The sequence below is a fragment of the Micromys minutus genome (genome assembly GCF_963924665.1).
Source record: "Micromys minutus genome assembly, chromosome: 14".
In the NCBI taxonomy this organism is placed as follows: Eukaryota; Metazoa; Chordata; class Mammalia; order Rodentia; family Muridae; genus Micromys; species Micromys minutus.
Window position 1 is genome coordinate 9,561,009 of NC_137983.1, and position 18,305 is coordinate 9,579,313.

An 18,305-nucleotide genomic window follows, 5' to 3' on the forward strand; every position below is an offset into this window, starting at 1 on the left:
AAAGAACAGTGGTGATTTGAACTGAGCTGTTGATAAGGGAAGGAAGGCAAAGCTGTAGGATAAGTAATATTATCTGACAATGATGAGAATTTGATGACAAACAATAAGAGAAAAGACTTTCTTTTGATGATTGACAAGTTGTTGTTTGGTAAATATTATAATGATAATATTTTTAAATGACAAAGGGGAAATAAAAATCAAAAATGTAAAACTTACCCCTATGATAGAGAAGTTACTAAGAGATTCAAGTTGCCATGTCAATAAGCAATGGAAAATACCAAACTGCAGAGGGAGCATGGCATGGCCTGCTCTAAGGACACACAGTCCCAAACTTCAGTCCTTGGCATTTAAAGCCATGGGAATAAAGAAAATCATGAAGGAATTATACATAATGAGGAGATCTTTGAAGCACCTTACCATTCTAATCTTGGTAAATAAATTCTGTAAAGAACAGAAAAGGAATAACCCCTCAATTAGAAATTATAATAATAAAATGAATATGCATTTAAGTAAGATGGAAGCAGAATTAATAATTAAGAACCTTCTAGAACAGAAATCACCAGGCCCACATGGATTCATTGATGAATTATACCAAACACTTAATGAATATATTACCTAATTCCACTCTAATCTCTTTCAAATGATAAAAGCTGGGGATTTGTTCCTCACTGGTTTTGTGAGGTTAGCCTTTTCTTAATGTCTAGTCAGAAAAAAGACATTGTGATAAAAAATTAATAGTATCTTTCATAAGCATAATTTAAAATCCCTCACTAGAGCTCTATAAAATTAACTCCACATCGTATCGCTGCATAAAGTGAAGAAGACTCAATGATGAACTGGTATCTCTCCTTAGTAAGAAATCACATTTAACAGTCAAAACTTTTTTACAAGTGTGATCACTGGCATTAAATGTCAGATTCTCTGTTGTCTTAAAATAGTAGTGGGACTGAATCTTCCTGTACTGAGTGGCTGTGACACTCTAGTACCTCCAGCACACAACAGAAGGCAATTTTAACAGATTGCTTTCCATTGTGTAAATTGTCCTTTGACATTCAGGACTACCCTTAATACTAGAGGAAGACTTCCTATTTTATTTAATAATATTAAAACCCCATGAGTATGATCACTTAATAGTGAGTAGTTAGATGATCAGAAATAGGACAAAGATATTGCTTTTCAATGCTTCTTCTTAACAACTTTTCCACATAGCTAGTCCTATCAAAAAAAATTATACAAAAAACCCACAGTGGTTGGGAAGAAAAAGTAAATTCTACTTGTTCACAGAGGATAGAGTTCATCTATTTAGAAAAAAATAAATAAAAGTTTCGAAATGTCTTCTAAAATTCAGGTATTGCAACGAGACTTTAGAACAGTGAATATTCAAAGTTCAATAGGGTTCTTAAAAACAAAAACTAAAATAAAAAAATTTGACATTATACCAGTCCCCATTCAAAGAAAGGCCTGGGCATCAATCTAACAAAACATGTACCATTCTATATGAAGGAAGCTATAAAAATTAAGAACCAAATAGAGATATACCCTGCAATTATGGGAAGTAAAACAGCATTGTTAAGATACCAGTATTTCCCAATTTCCGTTCTATCAGTTTCAGTGTATCAGGCTTTATGTGGAGGTCTTTGAACCACTTGGACTGAAACTTTGTACAAAGCTATAAGAATGGATCAGTTTGCATTCTTTTACATGCTGTCATTGAATCGGCACCATTTGTTGAAAATGCTGTTTTTTTCCCACTGGATTGTATTAGCTCCTTTTTCAAAGATCAAGTGACCATAGGTGTGTGGCTTCATTTCTGGGTCTTCAATTCTATTCCACTGATCTACCTGTCTCTCTCTGTACCAGTACCATGCAGTTTTTATCCTGATTGATCTGTAATACAGCTTGAGATCAGGGATGGTGATTCCCCCAGTTTTTTTTATTGTTGAGAATGTGGAGGAACACCCACATAGAAGCAGTGGCAGGGGCGATAAGATAAGTTTATTCGGGGAAACAGGGAAAGGGGAAAACCTCTGAAATGTAAGTAAGTAAAATATTCAAGTAAAAAAAGATACCGGTATTTCTCAACTTGATCTCTTGACACAGTGCAATGGTCACCCTCAAATATTTGAAGCAAGGTATTTCATGGTTGATAATAAATTATTTTTATTATGTATATAATAAAAGTGAAAGACCCAGAGTGGAAAACAAAAGATTAGATAGAGCAACGCTGAAAACTGGCACTATGAGAGTTCTTCATTCATACAGCATGAACTGCCTTTAACTATAATATTTGGGTACAGTTGGGGGTTGAAGGCAATGGTTGCATTGAACATTCAGTAAGGCTAATTGGAGGAAGAAAATGTCAATGACTTCAGAGAATGAGAATATTGCAAGTCCAGAGCCAAATTATCTTGGGTAATGTTAACCCCCTTACTACACATCTAAACCATATCTCAATGTGTATCTAACATCCTTGGGAATATTAGGCCAACCCTTTTGGAATGTACAGAATCCTATCAACTTCAAAATTGAAAGATGTCATCAGATAGCAGTGAGGCAGAATTATTTTCTTTGTAGTAACCAAACTACCTTATATTTCAAACAATATTTAAATATACTGAGTAATGGCCTGTATTGCTGTATTACTATTAAAACTTTGTGAGTCTAAAAACATTGTAACATGGTATTATATAAATCCATTTCCTGAGGTACCCATATTTGAATTGAGAATAAATTGAGTCCCTATAGAGTAAGCTAAAAGTGTTGTTGCTGTTTTGTAAATGACCCTATAATAACTAAAATGTAGAAGAATATATGAAGAAAAACAAAACACACTTGCCAACAAAAGAAAAGATACAATGTTACAGAAAAAAAGATGGTCTTTTTTGCATTTTTTTTTTTCTCATGATATATCCCTTTTTTCCCCCTTCGGTTTTGCCTCTGCTTTTCCCAGTTTCTCCCAACATTCCCTCCAAACTGAAGCCACTCCATTTTTATCTCTCAGGAACAAAAAAAAAAAAGAGTAGTTTCTTAGTTTTAGAATCTAAGGGATAATAACGAAATATAATAACAAAGTTGGAAGTAGCAAACAGAAAGCAAAGAGGGCAAGGAAAGGCACAGAATATTTACTCATTTGCACACCCATGAATCTCACAGAAACACTAGCCTGAAAGCCATGATGTATATGCAGAAAACCTGGTGTAGACCTATGCAGACACTGGACATGCTTCCTTAGTCTTGATTTTGTGAGTTCTTATGAGCTTTGAGCATATAGATTTAAAGGGCCATGTTTGTCTAGTGTCCTCTTGGGCTCTTAACCCCATTCCATGGAATTTCGTGAACTGAGGTGAGAAGATTAAAAAAGACATTCCCCTTAGGGCTAAGAGTTTCATGGTCTACCATTCTCTACATATTTTCTGGTTACGGTTCTCTGTATTTTGCCCATGTACTGCAGGGAAAAGGTTCTCTGATGATGGCTCTATAGGACAAATCTTTCAATATCACAGAATATCAGTAGGAGCTTTAACAAATTCTTAGTATTCCAAGTGGTGTTAAATATGCAGTTCATCTTATAGACTGGGTCTTAAGTGAAATCAGAAATTGGTTGGTTACTCAGAAAAGCTTTATGCCAATGTTGCCCTAATATATCTTGCAGACAGAACATGGTATTTACATTTCTCCTTTGTAGCATGAAAAGTACCTTCTTGTTCCAAAGACCCTAGCACACTGATGTATAGGCACATAGGCACCTGTTCAACTTCATGTTTCATGAGATGTTTGGATGCTGTCTTCAGCAATGGGGCCTTGCTGTTAATTTGTGAAGAAAAATCTAGATGTACAAACATTGTAGATTGAGGATTTCCATGAGGTCCTTTTTGCCAACAACTTAATCAATGTTAAATAACCCCAGTACTCGAAGCCTGATTCTTTTACAAGAAATGGCCATCTTGGTATGTTGTCTCTCCCATTATTTGGATATTTGATTTATATCACTATTGCATATTTATATATTTTATGCAGCTTCAACTGTTGTGTTAGGCTTCCTACTACCCCTAGAAATTTCCCTTAATTTTAGCTGTCTCTCTTTATCCCCCTATATCTCGATATTTCTCACTTGATCTGGCCATTCCAGTTCCCAACCATCCATAACTGTCTTTCTGAGTCTGAGATACTTTACTTGATATAATTTTCTTCTAGTTCCATTTGGTTACCTGTAAATTTCAGGATGCCAAAAAATTTCTAACATTTACAAAAATTAACTTAGATTGACTAACTAAAATATCTAAGGATAAAATATAAAATGCCTAAAATATAACAAAAAGAAATCTAAGCAAATATAGATTTATTTCTAAATTTTACCTACTATTTTTCAGAAGGAAGAATTAATAAATTATGACAAAAAATTAAATATATAACTATGTTTTGCATAGTTTCTTCATGAAAAAGGGAAGACAAACCAAAGACTAAGAAAACATTTCAAAACATATCTAGACTGCTTCTCAAAGAAATACTAAGAACAGTTAAAATTTGTCAGGGAGAAAACAACCTGACTTAAAAAAATTCTGTTGACAGTACAAACCCTGCAACAAACCACATACAAATATGTGAAAAAGTATGAAATGTCTATGTCACTTATTTTTGAAAGAATTAATACAGTGAGATATTTTATAACTATCAAAATGACCAAAATCTAGAAGAGTGTCAATGCCAAATGCTGGGGAGGGCGGGGAGCAACAAAATTACTCAATGATTAGTGGTGGAGATGAAAAATGGTTTAATGATGTTGGAAGATATCATTTCATACAAAACCATACAAAGCATTGCTATGCTGTATAGTGAATAAAATCCAAGGCATCCACCCATAAGAGTTGAAAACTATTTTGTATGTGGGAATATGCACAAGGATTCATTTATTGAACTGTTGAAATTAGTTATGTTACCTTCATACTTTGCATAAACTCTAACACATATATAGAGATACAAACTATCTGGCTATGAAAACAGGAGAAAATTAAATACATGCCTGTAATTGAAGGAAGGCGATAAGAATTTTCTCCATAACTATAATTACAAGAGGGATATGTTCCAATAGAAAGTCAGGAAGCAATTTCATTATTTTGGGAGTGGAGTATATCTCCACAGAGAAGTCCACATCACTAACTGATTTAATTTTATGAAATCATAGTATTGTGTTCCATCTATCTTTGACCAAAAACATTACTTTATGTCACATTACTAGGTATTACATTCTGGAAAAGTCATAATTACAGAGACAGTTAAAGGAGTCATTGTTGCCAGGAAGCAATAAGCAGAGAATGGGTCAGTAAAGTATATAAGAGTTTTAGCAGTAAAGGAATTCTATGTACAGCTACATGATTGATGACTGTGAAATAGTACATACATATCACCGTCCATTCTCACAAAGGATGTAACATCAAGAATGAAGTTTCTGATGTAAACTATAACTTCGGTGACAGTCGTATGCCAACATGTATTTATCTGCTGTAGGAAGTACTTCACACAGATGATGTGTGTTGCCCATGGCTATGCATGTGTGGGTGGAGAGATATGGGGGAAATCTTTATATCTTCCTCTTGAATATACTTTGAACCTATAACTGTGGCAAAATATGAACTGTTAACCTTGTATGAAAAAAAAATTATGTATTCTTCAGTAGTATTTCTACAGAAGGAACCAAATTTAAATAAAAGCAAAATAACAACACTCTCTTGCCAAATCCTGCTGACATTTTTTTGTTTTAATGTTATCTTTCAGAAACTTCATAGTGAAACAATGACTGTCAAGTGACTTATACCACTTCACCAAAAAAGCTTAAGACAAATCATTTTCCTGTCATCAAAATTTGAATATTGTTTTATTATTGTATCACCCTTTTTCATATCAGCATATTACTTATTATGTTGTCCTAGTGGAGCCTGAAGTGCACCTGCTTGGGAAGTGGCACATTTGTATACAATTAAAGAGATGTCAAAAAATTGTTAGCAATAACATCCTTTGGCTAAGGCTTATTAATTGCCAGCCTACTGGAGGCAGGGGTGGGGGATGTCTCCGTTCAGCAAGAGATTGTCTCTAAGGAACAAGAGGAAGAGTGATGGAAAAGAGTACCAACACTTCCTCTGACCTCCATGCATGCACAGGTATGTCCACATAAGCATGCCCAGAGCAAGACATGCTCAGAGCACAGGCATGTCCACGGCACAATCAAGAACACCTGCACAGGCAAATGCACCATACTCTCACACTCACAGATACATAAAAACACTAAAATAACTGGAATAAAGCGAGGTGGGAGAAAAGAAGGAGGAGACAGAAAAGGAGAAGCAGAGGTAGTAGTTTACCAAGGCAGAGTCAAGGGTAAATACTCAGAACATGGAACCGTGAGTTATCCTGCCTTTAAATAAGGGAGCTAAAACAATTTCTGTGATAGTATTTCTACTCTAACAAATAAGTTCATTTTAGAAAACATCAGGCAAAGATCTCAGGAAAGACACTAAAATCATGTAAATAAAATAGAAATTAATGCAAATGGCTCTTCATAAGGCCAACAAAGGAGGTTAAAGCAATCAAAAGATTCCATATTACTGTCAACAGCCAGATAATTTCAGTACATTATCTTGTTGCCCATTCAACACAAAAAGCAGGAAAAAATGGTGACCATGAGATCCCATTTACTGTTATATCTTGGCCCCAGCAGGTATAGAGATACAGAATCGGGAGACCACATGCCAATCGGAAGACAATTAGCCATGCTCTTATTCTGTTTCCTTCAGATAAATCTGAATGTCCATCTGCATCCCAAGCTTACACACCCTACTTCTTGTTCTTGACATAGTACATCTTTCTCAAAGAAACAGTACAATCCAGAGACAGAGTTACTCACCTATACCAGCAGTCTAAGAAAACCACTCTGAGAGAAGTACTTGCTGTCTAAACATGAGTACATGGGTGCAGGTGACTGGTGATGATGAAAAACTGGGTAAGATTTCCAGTGTGTTACCCCTAGCAATGAAAAATTTCTACCAATTTAGAGAGTAGAATAGTAATCACTAGGAACGTCTGGTTTGAAGGAAGCTGAGACACAAGGAAAGACTAGATGACCATGTATCCCAGCATAAGGAAATGCAGGACTAAGTTCTGCCATGGTAAAAAACAATAGAGGAACTACAATCTGTAATCGGCAGTGTATTTAAAACACTAAACACTTAGGTGTGATGAAGATTTAAGGAGACATAAATGGTACTGAATCTCATACTGGAGCCAATATCTCACACTGAACAACTTTAAAATAATAGTACCAAGATCTGAGGGATCTTGGTTGTTACAGTGACATGGGGATCAGTAGTAGTTAATTAGTTTGAATGAAAATATTTAGAAACTTGTAGGAGTTTTGACCACCCAATAACTGACAAAGCAGCCATCTTTCTGCCATTTCCCTTGGAAGTAAGGGCACAGGAGAACGGGTCCTGGTGGCACTGTCGTGAGGCAGCAGTCACTGAAAGCTGTACATGGAGCTGAAGTTGCAGCACACAGGATCTGTCAGAACTAAAACCTTCTGAAACCCTTCCATAGGCTGTCTGGTGATCGTCAGCAGGCAGTGGTGATTTACATGCTTTGAGAAAAGGCTTCTCTGTCATGCTTGTCCTCAGGGACAGCCCCGCGGCAGAGATGATCTTGCCACTTTTTCTGATAAACCAAACCCTACATTTTGCTCATTCCCAAGAAACGCCTCCATTACTCTGTCTCTGTCAAAACATAACATGGAATTTTAATTATCATTTACATCTCCAGAGCACACCTGCATGGTTTGTGGGGTCTGATCGCCTCGCCCTTTTAGATTTTGAAATGACATTCTGTAAACTCTAGTTTCCTGGGTGAAGCTAAATTGAAAATTCCTTCAAATATGAATCAGAGTCTTCCCATTTTATGTTGTTTGGGGTTTGACATTTCTAAGTAATAAAAAGAGATGAATGAAACCAGCAATGTAAATTAAGAACATAAGTCTGAATGCTAAGATCCTGCCTCCGGAGAACCGCTCTAGGCAGGTGGTGATTTCTGATCAGTAAGGAATGTGTCTCACAGTTAGTTCAGGGAAAGAGTCAGTCCTAAAGTCAACTACAGTTCAATACCCAATCACTGGTAATGTATCAACTCTTTACCAAAACTGTATAGACCTCTTTTTGATAATTTTTGCTATAACATTTTACCAAGTCAAAAAAGTAAATGATAGTTCAATGATATCAGAATGTTGCATTGTATGTGCTGTCTGTTAAATAATACATTAATTACCTGAAAAGAAATTGTATCAGGAGTTGCCCTTTTGTCTCCACACTTGTGTCTTGCTGCCAGCAACTCTGGGATGGCACTGCAGAACCATGACCCAGATACATTAGCAAAGGAGCCGAGCCCTATGCTGGGCATCACCTGGGGCCCTGTAGGCAAGAGGCTAAAGCAGGAACTGATGACCCTCACGATGTCTGCTGATAAAGAAATTTCTGCCTTCCCTGAATCAGGCAACTTGTTCAAATGGGTAGGGACCATGAACGGGGCAGTCGGAACCATACATGCAGATCTGAGGTATAAACTCATTTCTAGAGTTCCCCAGTAGATACCCTTACAATGGACGCACAGTGAAGTTTCCCATGCCCTGCCATCATCCCAGTGTGCATGCCCAGGGCAACATCTGTCTGAACATCCTCAAGGATAACTGGTCTTCACTCTACGATGTCAGGACCACCTTGCTCTCTACCCAGAGCCTGCTAGAAGCACCCAACATCGATAGCCCTTTGAACACACATGCTGTGGAGCTCTGGGAAAACCCCACAGCATTTCAAACGTACCTGCAAGAGACGTATTCAAAGCAGGTCTCCAGCCAAGAGCCCTGACACCAGCTGTCCAGATCTCTTTGTGTCGTCTTCCTTCTGAGCTCGTCCATCTGTCCTTCTTTACTGATTTTTGAGCTGTGCTGTTATTTTTGTTTTGTCTTTTTTTTTTAACTAAGTTTGCTTGAACCCTTACAATGTATATTAAATAAATACATGTTGCTTGTTTTGGTAAAAAAGAAAAAGAATTTGTATCAGGCACTTGTTAGAGATCACAGTGAACGTAAGGACAAGGGCTTTATATTCAGCCTGCCCATCTAAAGCAAGGACATTTTTCCGACATGGAATTTCGCCATTGTGAGAGGCAGGGATAGATGAGAGTTCATGCTTATAATGGCACATGCGAGCTGGGGACAAAAGAACTGGAAGTCATACATGAACACAAGCGATACAGCGAGAACCTGTCTAAAAACACCAGCAAAAAACAGCATCTTTAGTTTAGCAAATGAACTGAAGTAAAAGGTAGTACAGAACCAAGAGACAAATTACAACTCTCTCAGGCATTAAGAATCTTTTATCTTCTTCATGACCTTCATAAATCATGTTCAGCTCTGGTCATCCATCCTCTTCCACATATCTTCCCTTACTTTCTGTAATAAGAAACAAGCTTTAAAACATTTTTTCCAGGCAAAGGGAATTTTGACTTAAGGAGAATTTGAGGGTGAGCAGTAGCAATAGAATGGTTTTAATCATGTTGTGTTCATAGCACACATAGATCTGCAGAGTGAATGTTCTCAGATCACACTTGTACTAAAATAGGAAAAGTCTGCCATCTACATGAACCACATAAGGGCTATGTCCTCAGCTCTTATGACAGAAAACGAGGTAATTTGAAGTTTGAGAGAAAAAGAGATAATTTGACAGTAAATTTACATTTGAGTTTTTGCTGGAATGTCCTTATAACGCTTAAGAATAATCCTCTCTATGCACTCAAGGTAAAAGCTTCCTTTCACACAAAAGAGAAATTGGCTTTAAAATAAGAGGATTTCAGAATGCACTCTATTCCATTTTTGGGACTGCACACCTATATTAGTTCTATAGATTTGGTTTGTTCAATCCCAAGAACATAAGAAGAGGATAATCAAAACTATTTAACCAAACATCTAAAGTATAGGTGGTTATTGTTTTAAAAACTACATTATTTTATGAAAACATTAAAACTTGAGTAAGCATCATCTTGCTATTTCATGTAATTACACAAAGAGAGAGACATGCATACACACACATACACACATGCACACACACAGACATGCATACACATACACACACAGGCACACACACACAGACACATACACACATACACACAGACATGCACACACACACACACACACACACACACAAATAAAACAAAATTTCAGTAGACGTGCAAATCAAGATTTTCTCAATTCTGTGACTGTTGCTGCTTTATAAAATTACAGGTCAACTTTATTATCAGAAAATGTGTAGTCTTTAAGAAAAAAATGACATGTTAGTTTAGTCTGGCCAGGACAGCACCCTCTCAATGACATACACAGTATTGTTGAATGAACACGACTCAACATTCAACACGGAATTTAGCAGTTTCATTCACTAACATAGTCTTAATTTAACTTTGTTTGATTTATACTCAGAAAATTGTATACATAACTACTAAACACAATTTTAAAAATCAGAGAAATAATATTATAAACAAGTTCTTATTATGGAAGGCTAAAGGAGTTCTTTGAAACATAACTTTCAAGTTCTATTGAATGTACTTTCTACATGTTGATTCTACTTTTTTGGCTGTTACGTAAAATCCAAGGGTGAGCCAGTTCAGAGGTATAAGCCGATCCTTAATTGTAAGAAGAGCAATCAATTTATCATGAAACACCACCTGAGACACTGCAACACTCACGTGAGCCCACTCTGCACAATTTCTTTCACTAGGTCTTCCTGTTTATTAATTTCCGGCCTCTGTGTTAGAAAGCTCAGCTCCCAAGAATATAATGTGATAAATCACAGTAGACGACTCTCAGAAAGATAGCATAATAAAGTACCGAGACATACTATAAGAAATTTGCCATGCACTTCCAACTCTGAAATGAGATTCTACCAAGTCACCCATTTAGCTTGTTTATGCCAGAATAACAGTCATTTTTACTTCCTTTAACAAAATCCCTCTTTAGAACTTTAAAGTCTCTGTACGTTCATTATCAAGTATCTTAAACTTTAAAAATATATTTCCAGTTATTATTTCAGTTCCCAAGAGAAGCACACAAATCTCTCTGCCTGTGCTTCTTTCTGTGTTCTTCTTGTGTTCAATATTTTCCTCCTCTTTAGGGTCATTTCTTCTGGTACACATTACACTGACCATTTCTTAACGTGTTACATTTTCCAGCATTAACTTATGGGTGGGAATCTTTATCAGAGAAATTTGAAAGACAAAACCCCATAGCTCACCTTTCCAAAAAAAAAAAAAAAAAAAAAAAAAAGCAACAACAACAAAAATAGGTATTTCTAAATCAGCACCTTGCTCTTGTTCAAATATTTACAAAACAAAAGCCAAAAGCACCTCAATTTATAATAGCCAGAAGCTGGAAAGAACCCAGATATCCTTCAGTAAAATGAATGGATACAAAATTTGTGGTATATTTCCACAATAGAGTACTACTCCTCTATTAGAAACAATAACTTGATGAAATTCCTAAGAAAATGGATGCATCTAGAGAATATCATCCTGAGTGAGGTAACCCAGTCATAAAAAAAAAAAAAAAACCCAGACATAATATGCAGTCACTGATAATTGGATACTAACCCCAGAAAACTCTGAATACCTCAGAAACAACTCCCAGGCCATGTGAAGCTCAAGAATAACAAAGGCCAAATAGTGAAAGCCTCAGTCCTTCTTAGGAAAGAAAATAAGTGTGTAGCACCCTCTCAGAGTGTGGTACACCTATACCTTAAATCATTAATAACACAAGAGCTAGGAATATAGCCCTGTGGCAATTTTTGGTATTCAAGGATCATAATGTTTAATCTATACACACCAAGAAATCTGTTTTCATGTTACACTCTGTTCTACATGCACTTTATGCTTATGGTAACAAGTGGGATTTCAATGCATGCTATCATATCTCTAAAAGAATTGCCAAAATGCTTTTAAAAATCTATACATGTATCTCTCTTCTTTAAATAAAGTTGTAAGAAAAGAGAAAAACAATGAAATAAATATTTAATACATTGATGGAGGTACATTAAATTTCATTCATGTAAATTATCCTCAAAGTACAACCTTCTAGAACACAAAATGGGGGTCTTGGAGTAATTTTTAAAGAACCACCTTTTCTGTTTTTTGTTTCAAAGGAAAAGATAAATTAAAAATCTTGGTGAGTCAGAAAAAAGGAATGGTTGTGTGTGTGTGTTTGTGTGTGTGTGTGTGTGTGTGTGTGTGTGTGTGTGTGTACACATGCATATATGAAGATATGGCTGTGTGTTTATGTTTGACTCAACCTAACCAACCCATAGATGATTCATAAAGGCACCCCAAACTCTAAGTCTCAAATCACAAGTGTGTTTGCCTTCATAAGAAAGCCATGACTTATGGCGTGCCAATGTACCTGTGTTTGGTTGCTACCTGGGAGTTCATGGTTTATTTTAAATCAACATATATATAACAGTGCTTCTCTACAATGGCGTTCGGTCTTTAACACAACACAAATCTATTTATGATTGCAAAGACAAAGAGGAGAAAGGGGTCCTTGGTGGGGATTGAACAGTAATATGCCTTTGGTTGTACATTCACCAGCCTTGAAGACAAGTTATCATGGAGATACGGCAGAGCTCATCCCAATAGTAACCATGTAATAACAATATAGATAATTTCTTTGAAGTGAAATATGCACAGTCACATAGAATTTTGTCACACTAGCTCATACTTAACATGTGAAAAATATCCTCCTGTTCAAGAGATGCAAATCAGAGTTAGTATAAAAGAAAAAGATTCTTCCCTTACAAAGTAATTTACATTTTCTCCAAAAAATTCCAAAAATAAAATATTGTAAAAAACAAGATTGTTAACTCACATACCTTCTTTGTTTTGCAGAAATCTGATATTCCTTTGTAGAGAGACATCTGCAAAGGGAGGTTTAAGTTATTCTGTCCGGTATAAAGTGATATAAGATGAGTCATCTGAAAATAAAAGCTCTCAGATAACCATATATTAATCCAACAATATGGATTTGAACAACATAATCTATGAGCAACACATATAGCCTGTAACAGTCTAGTGGTTTTATCCTTTTCCTTTTCACTCTTGTGACAGGGTCTATTTTAAATCATTTCTTCTCTACTACTTTTGTTTTGTTTTCTACCCTTCTCTATTCTTTCCTTACAGGACACCAGTTTTAGGGTTGTGGAGAACCATACACTAAGGACAAAACACACTTCTGGATGACCAAAGTGTATTCAGGGCTCAGACATTTAGCCCATTGTCTCTCTGTACTCTTCATGATTTATCCATAAAGGCTCTTTAGAGAAAAACACTCTGAACAAAATATTTAAGAGAAAAAGTATCTTAATACTCAAGGACAAGTTGGAATACACCTATGTCTTTCCCACTAACGAATATGGGCCAGGTCTCCTATACAGCAGTGAAGCCTATTAACCTCGGACACTGATATTCCATTTGGTAATTAAATTTTACTTCCCCCTCCCCCTCTCTCTGTCTTAAATCCATAATTTATGTGATTATAAATATTTCATAAAGGAAAATAAACATGTTTTCTAAATTTCTACATAAAAAATTACATTTTAAAATTATTTCTAAATATTTGTAATGAATCTTCCTTGACTTTTAAGTAAATATACCATGAAGAATTCCTACAGAGCCACATAACAGTATGCTTCCCATTTTCCCATGTACTCAATAACATTTAAGTGATAGCTCATAAATTTCTTCCTTTTTGTTGTCTCTGTGACAGGACAATGGAAACATCTTAAGAAAATAAGGAGGTATTTTCTGGCTTACACTTTCAGGGTGAGTAATGCATGGATGGAGGAACAAGTCCATCCCTAATGGCAGATATATATGGTGTGGTTGTTCTACACTTTCACAGACCAATAAAAGAAGGGCACAGAGTGAAAGAGGACCTTCAATGCATGGTTCTAAGTAAGCATCTCTGCCAGGAAGGCTCCAAACATTTCACAAACTGCATCACCAACTTGGAATCAGATAATGAAACACATGAACCTGGAAGGGACATTTCAGATTCAAGTCATAATGTCTCTGGTTTAAGTACATTGACTTTATGTCAATATATTTCTGATTAATGTGGCACAAAGGCTATTCAATCCATGAATTAAAATAGGTACTTCTCTGATCTCTTCTCTAACCCTCCCCACTCTGTTGCACAAATGAGATACTGATTTTAAGTAACTTACTGAATCAGTCTTGGGGCAAATTAAAATTTAAGGAATTATGCATTTTATTTCATGCTATCAATTCAAAAATAAGTACATAAGTCGAAATGGAATTTTGTGTAGTAAGTAAATCTTGATGGTTTTCTAGATAAATAACTCCAAAGTTGCAAGTAGTAGTGGAGAAATTGAAATCAAAATTCTCTACATTATTTTTCATAGAACACTTTGGTTCAAACAGTTTAAATAACTGATCAAAAAGCTAATGCTATGAGTAGTGCTAAAGCAGAGATAGATTTAAACCTGAGCCCATTGAAAGTTAGAATCTGTATTCATTTAAAATTATTTTACCTCTTTTCCTTGTCTTCTTCTTAATCTTAAAGAATAATTTTCAACTTTTCTTCTTGTCTTCACCAACAGTCATGTATATAATCAGACATGGTGAGTCTCTGAACAAGGGTTGTATCCTTGCTCAAGTATAGATGAATATTAGAGTATTTGATAAAGGATAAATATGAATTCAGAGTGGAGTATTGTATATAGTCACTGTTGCGGAAATTTTGCAGATCTGGAGACTTTTATTACAGTTTAAAACTTCGGATTTTTGCTGGGAAAGTCCCCCAGCCACCATTTAAATTTATCCCAGCAATCCTAGCCTGCAACCCACAAACTGGCTAGCTCTATACCTCCCAGATCTACTCAGGTCCATGTCTCTTACCCTCTGTGTGCTTTCCAAATCCCGTTTCTCCTTGCCTTCCTGATTTGCTCTCTCTGACTGGATGTTCAGCCCTTATACATTCTACCTCAGCTAGTCACCATCAGATTTTTATTACAACCCATCATAAGTTAGACAACACCTGATACATGTCTTATATTACCCTTAGGTAGGTGAGAAAGCACAAACATATTTAAAAAAATAGAAAAACTGGTAGTATGCCACAGGAATAATACCAGAATCTTGCCAGTACTTAGCTCACTGCTGGTACAGATTTAACAATGAAAAATACAGAGACACACCTTAAGACAATTTGAAGAGGGTCACCCAAACAACTATTTTCTTTAAATGACTCATAGTAATATCTACATTAGGTCTACACACTACATCCACTTAGTCTACATACAAATTATACAATGAATAGAGGTTTAACAGTGATGTTAGGAACTGATGAATGTAGCAAAACCTAACATAAATAAATATAATAGTGGTTAATTACATAAAGTATACACCTTATACTTTATGTATAATATGTATACCTAAGTATATATAAAGTATACACGTATAGAGTAAAGCATATATATAATGTACATGCAGAAACAATGGTATCAAAAGTTTAGTGTTAATTTGGGTATATCAAGAAAAGATTTATAATCTAATGTTCTTTATTTTAAGGACATGGAAGTAGGAATATCTTGAGAGAGTTGTTCACAGTTCCATGGTACCCAGAATTCCAGGAGACTCTCAATAAAGTTTACTGTGCAAAAAAAAATTCATGTTACACTCTGCAAACAGACATGTTCTTAGGAAAATTAATGTTCTAATTTAAATGAACAGTTAATAGTGAAGAAATTGTCATTTAAAGCCAGCATTCCTTATTATATGCAGACTGCATTTTGTCTCCAATGATTGAGAAGTGATTTCCTTTATGGCTTTTAATTTAAGAATTGGCCAAAAATTATCTGTAAGGCATTGAAGACTGTTAGGTTATAACAGATCAAAGATCAGAAATTTGAAATTATCTTATAACACTAACCTTAAGTTAACATCATATGAAATACTGTTTATGAGAATAGACACACATATGGCGTGGGGAGAAACAGTAATAAACAGTTGGTTGGATAGAAGTTGAGAGTGAAATAATAGTTTCTGGAGATCAAAAGAAGTAAAGTGTTCATTGAGTGCTGTTCTATTTAGAGAGGACTGAAAAGTCCATGTGTGTAAAATGCAGTAGAGTCACTGTAGCTAATAAAATATTACATATTTCAAAAAAAGAAGAAAAGGAAACATTTCAAAAACTCTTCTCATAAACAATGATTGTGGAAGAACAGACATATCTACCCATATTAAATATAATCCACATGTACCAGAATACCACAAAACACTGCAAAATTATATTTAATGTTGTTTCATCTGTTAAAATGTATTTTGTTTAAGTTTCAAAAAATCAGTATGTCAAATTATTTCTCCAGCTGTTTATTTGAAAGATAAGTCAACAGTCCTATCATGTGAAAATTTTGTTATATACAAAATTCTAGCAACAAACCTTTTAATAGTACTTCATAATTTTAAACAAATTAAAATTATCCTAGTTACATACATGTAGCATGTAGTAGTTTTTACTACCACATTAATAGACCATGCAACCAGCCCTGCCTAGGTTCCCTTGGGTGCACAGATGAAAGGCACACACGCACACACACATACAACAGGCACACACCCACACACAACAGGCACACACACACACACACACACACACACACACACACACAATAGCTTATTTTTTAACCTGCCTTATGGCTCAATTACTGACCACTTCTAATCTCCCACCTGGAGAAATGGCTGATAGCCACACTGCCAGAGATCTCATGTGTGGGCATCTTTTCTGCCTCAGAAGCAAGGGAAAATCTTTCTCTCTCTCTCTCTCTCTCTCTCTCTCTCTCTCTCTCTCTCTCTCTCTCTCTCTCTCTCTCTCTCTCTCTCTCTCTCTCCTGAATCTGTTAGCTTGCTTGTGGGGACCCAGAAGTGTCACCTATTCTAACCAGCTCATTGAGCACTAGCATCTTTATCGATGGATCAATTACCAGTTGTGGAGCAGGACCTTAGCATCAGCACTACCCCCTACCTACACCCACTTAATTCAAATATATTCATGTGCAAGAGACAAATAGGTAACCTCTACAGGTTTAGAAAAGGAATAATTCATCCTAAAAGTTAAACACTTAAGAGTTAGCTTTAGGTTTAATCCCTTGTATGAGTAGTAAATCAAGTTCCTAAGAAAATGTCTTTCAAGCATTCAACTGCATTTCCCTATTCTATAATTTCATATTTAAATAAGTTCTCACTTGATGGATAAAATATAGGTATATGCAAACAACAACATTCTACAATCTTAAAAATGCTCACAGCAAGACACATTCTTCCCCAAAAGTCTTAGAAGTCCCAAGACTGAATCCCTAGGTTGACTAGGACCAAGTGCCAGTAGAGTTACTATGGTTGAAAATGGAATCATTCCCAACAACACACACAGAAGAGTGAGAGAAAATGATTTTTCTTCAATACAAAACAAAGGGCTCTTAGGAAAAAAAAAACAGAAGAGAGATATGTATTATAGCATATTTCATACATACATTAGTGGTTCACATCATATTTCAAAATGTTCCTTTTCTAGCCAATATCTAGTATTACTACCCAGATACCACCATTCTACTTGTGAGTGAGATGAATGCTATGAGCGATTCCCATCAAAAACTCTGACTTACTCAAGTACTTGAAGAAAACACTTCTAGTATCTTTTCAAATCCCCATCTTCATTTAAATTACAGCACAGAGGGCTCAAATGATGATTTTTATATATAAAATTTTAATCAGCTTCAAAGTCTTCAATTGTCATCCTTTCTTTTTGTAAATACAATAAAGAACGTGGTTGATTTATTCTTACCACAACCATGTATTTTCATGTAAAATTAGAAGTAAATGGATACACCAAAGGAATGGATTTCTACCGGTGGGAAGGGGTGGTTCTTCAGGGGCTGGGATGTGTTGTTTCTGTTGTTATCTAACAGTAACATAATATTCATGGTCTAAGATTCGATTGTGAATGCAAATGTGGATGACTTGAACCACCAAATTCACGATAGAGTTTTCTTTCTATGTGTGTCTACAACTGGATTATAGACAGACTCAGGATGACAGTCAACTCTCATCATTATGGGTGAGATCATGACTAGATTACTCCTCTCAGTATCAGGCAGGCTGATCTAGACTGGTTCACATGGTCATCAAAGATGGAAGGAAGACTGAAAGCTGTTCTCTGA

At 35.7% G+C, this 18,305-nt stretch overlaps 1 pseudogene across 1 annotated transcript; it reads left to right on the forward strand.

Annotated features, from left to right (window-relative positions):
* The first annotated feature begins 8,476 nt into the window (after positions 1–8,476).
* On the forward strand, positions 8,477–8,900 carry LOC308429817 (ubiquitin-conjugating enzyme E2 C-like; annotated as a pseudogene). Its single transcript has one exon. The product of its transcript is annotated as a ubiquitin-conjugating enzyme E2 C-like (transcript).
* The last annotated feature ends 9,405 nt before the right edge of the window (positions 8,901–18,305 follow it).